General features: G+C 43.1%; 1 long non-coding RNA gene across 1 annotated transcript; it reads left to right on the forward strand.

Moving 5' to 3' along the window:
• Positions 1-839: 839 nt before the first annotated feature.
• Positions 840-3,275, forward strand: LOC109464102. The gene is made up of 3 exons (XR_002139867.1): positions 840-1,015; positions 1,807-1,961; positions 3,076-3,275. It is a non-coding gene; the product is annotated as an uncharacterized LOC109464102 (long non-coding RNA).
• Positions 3,276-3,938: the final 663 nt, after the last annotated feature.

Here is a 3,938-nt window from a genome sequence, read left to right on the forward strand (position 1 = left end):
GCAAATATCACCTGTATGGTGCCTTACCTGATTCCCAGATGAAAGGGCCATGCCAATATCACCTGTACGGTGCCTTACCTGGTCCACAAATAAAAGGGCCACACAAATATTACCTGTACTGTGCCTTACCTGGTTCCCAGACAAAAGGGCCATGCCAATATCACCTGTACGGTGCCTTACCTGGTTCCCAGATGAAAGGGCCACGCCAATATCACCTGTACGGTGCCTTACCTACTCCCCAGATGAAAGGGCCACGCAAATATCACCTGTACGGTGCCTTACCTGGTTCCCAGATGAAAGGGCCACGCAAATATTACCTGTATGGTTCCTAAACCTGGTCCCTAGATGAAAGGGCCACGCCAATATCACCTGTACGGTGCCTTACCTGGTCCCTAGATGAAAGGGCCACGCAAATATCACCTGTACGGTGCTTACCTGGTCCCTACATAATTTATGAAAGGCCCATGGAATTTTCCCGTACGGCGTTTTACTGGTAACGTTATCTAGACCCAAGTCCCTCACGCACTCATTACCTGTAAGGTTTCCAGAGCTAAGAGCCGCACAAATGACTGTTTGTGGCTTATCCACCCAAGTGGAGTGATTATAGCCGTAAAGGTTGACGTTTTTTGCCCCTAAAAGCTGTGGATAAACGCCGCCGGCAGCCCTCCCCACCGCTAGCTATCCCTCACTGCAGCAGCTGATACCCCGACCAATAGCAGCGTGGAGCTTGCTGAGGAATTGACCAATAGCGGCGTGGCCGTCTTTCGTGGCCGTCCTACCATATTCTAGACCAAGCCATACCTCGTCATGCAGTTGTGCTGCCCTACTTCCTACTTCCGGGTTCAGAGAAAGTTCACATTTCTGTATTTCATCGAGTTGTGCAAGAATCAAGATCATGTAGTGTTATACGCGTATATGTAGAGCTGGTGACTTTAAACAGGGTAGAGTAAGTAGTATACGTGGCGCGCGTACTTCTCCAGTCGTTTGGTACTAGCAAGGAGATAACTTTGAACAGGTAAGTAAAGAAGTTTGCGACGTAAAATTTTACTAGTAGTAACGTTACGAGTACGTAAAACCAGTGAAAGTTTCTGAAACAGTGAAAGTCGAATGAGTTAACTGGCAGGTTAAGTTAATGTAAGTACAAGAAGCTTTGATCAGCCTAATTGGTCTGGATAGAGCTTCTCAAATGTACATGCAAGAAAATGAAAATTATACCAGAAATTTTCCAACTCTTCCAGTAATTCAGAACCATCCGTACTGGTTATAACTGTATTATTTTTGGGTTACTTTAGCTGCGGGTTTGTGCATCTGGTTGCCCAGCCAGGGTATATATAGGTTGATAGCACGTGGGAGGGGAAATGACAAGAGGTCAGACGTCTTAGAATCAAGCCATGATCTGGCATTTGAGGTCCTAGTAGGAAAATTAGTGTTATGTTTCCGGTTTCAGGCCTGAAAAAAAATAGGGTCTGTACAGTTAGGGATTTTCTTCTTTTCTTTTGAAATTTTATTTTAGATTTTAGCTAAAATGATCCAACAAATAAGGTCTCAAGGACCGGTCGGGAAACCGGAAACACAAGTTTTCTAGACCAACCTTAAATTGATACCACATACAACTGAGGATTACTGTCTTCTTCACTTGTATGAGCTGATCTAGTTGCCTCCTACATATACCCGAAAGTCAAATGCTTCCAGCTGCAGCGGTGGTTCAAGTTTTGGATTTCTGGCTTTGAATACTTTAAGTAGTAAATTGTGCTTGCTATATACTTTAACTGCATTCTCATCAGTTGTGGTTTTATTGCATGTCAGCATCATGCCTCAGCGTGGCAGCCCAGAGACACTGAAGCACCTGAGTATAGTCAGCATGGCGACTCACATGGACTCTGTATGGGCTGCTGACTACATCCACAACTACCTGGACCAGTATCACTTCATGTACATCATCGGCCCTTTTGATGCTCTTCGTAAGTATTGGTTTATCACAGGTTTTGCAGGACTATAGTGGTCTGTGTACCTAAACGCACATTTAGGTTCAGGTCCAGATTCAAGTCCTAAGAGGTTTAGGTACAGTTCTGGACTTGTAAGTCCGGACCTAAACCCAAATTGGCATATACAAAATTGCATGTTGGCTTAACCTTGCAATGTTGTATGGGCAAAACAGGCCACATAACATGGAGACCAGCACTTGACGATGCCCAATGGCAAAATTGTTTTCGTCATTTTTTAGCATAGATTTTGCAGTCTATGGTTTTAGGTGGTTTGGAAAGAAAAGGGGTATGTATATGACATGGATTTTTTTCTTGTAATAAGTCTGGAATCGGTTCTCGACTTTTAGGTATTTTTGGATCCTGACTTGAACCTGAACATTTTTACAAGTCTGGAACCGTGTCCAGGGAACCAGTCGTCATCATCATCAGTCGGCTGCGGCGCAGGTGACTGCAATGTGAACCAGTACACAGCACTATGCAGGACTGCTGCAGCCTTAAACCATAAACCACAATTTGCATCTGATTTATTACTGCTGCACACACACTTACTAGTAGATCTATAGTATAAAGGGCAAAGGGTGGTAAGAATTTTGTAGGGGAAAATTTTGAGATCGAGGAGCATCCCCAGAAAAATTTTCTTTCTTCTTCTTACCCATTTGAAGTGCTATAATCTTCATTTCAAGGGACAGATTTTTGATGGTACACACACAAAAAAATAAATTTAAAGCTACTAGTACTTTGAATAACCCAGAAATTACACCAACTGCCCCCATCCTCAACTTCTTTTTTGGGTTTGTTTGTCTGCATATCTGTGTCTGTGTTTTTGTTCATGCTGTGTCAGTAAGTATTTGAATAACAGTTGTACTTAGTAGGTAGAGGTACATTGTATTACCTCACTCCAGACCACAAAAGGTCAGATACAGGAAATGGGGTCCAAGAAGCTGGTAGAGAGCCAGCAGACAGTTACAGCAGTTGACATGTGGTCAGTGGAAATTCCATTAAACAAAGACATTTGCAATGAATGAAAAATTAAGAAGTTCACAAAAACTCTAACTCTGATCTCTTGTTCTGTTTTATTTCTCCAACGTAGCCTCCCATTTGATCCAAGAGCTGATAGAGTTTTTGGTGCAGAAAAGACAGCTGGGCCGGAGACACCTGCACCTGATGATCCACCAGCACCTGGAAAGTCTGCACCTGGGCAAATGTAGCAGCTGCATGACAGATGCCGTCATCAAGCTGGTGCAAATTAGATGCAAGGTACATAGTAGGAAGCATATTCTTTTTGCAGAATCATTTGTTATTCAGTGTACAGTGTTGGTCATGGGACTACTTAGTAGGTACATGTAGGTACTAGTAGGTAGGTAGGTACTAGTACAAGTGTAGGACCTGGTATAGTTTAAGAGATTGGTGAAACATTTACCAAGGTGAAGCTAGCCGGCGTTTCAGCCTTCGATTCGTAGCCGGCGTTACAGCCGGCGTTTCGCCGCTAGATGGAACATAGCAGCTGATTCGGGTACCGATTCGAAAACCCAAAAAATCAGTAATTTAGCCCAAAAATATGGCAGATGAACTTGAAAAAAGCGTTATGATAGCTTATTACATCACAAGTCTACTACAAGTTTCAGATTTTACCTGCCGGATTTAATTAGGCCGTTGACAGCGGGCCTAATTAGGCATAAGAGATATGTGTACTCAGCAGTTATAGCTGCACCAAACTGAACGTGGCCTTTACAGACGGATTACGGTAGTCAACAACCAAGACTATATACACTAAAAGTATCAAATTCAATGGGTCGGATTTGATTAAGGAGGCACAAGGGTATACTTACGTATGATAGGGCAGAATTTCAAATCTTACGCCATCTGAGTGGGCTGCTGGAAAGGGTATAAAGTGTATCTGCCGTCTAACAAAATGTGGCCCGTTAAATTCAAAGATTGATACTTGTGGCCAAA

This window comes from Branchiostoma belcheri, unplaced genomic scaffold (assembly GCF_001625305.1).
Source record: "Branchiostoma belcheri isolate BF01 breed outbred unplaced genomic scaffold, Haploidv18h27 scaffold1313, whole genome shotgun sequence".
NCBI lineage: Eukaryota > Metazoa > Chordata > Leptocardii > Amphioxiformes > Branchiostomatidae > Branchiostoma > Branchiostoma belcheri.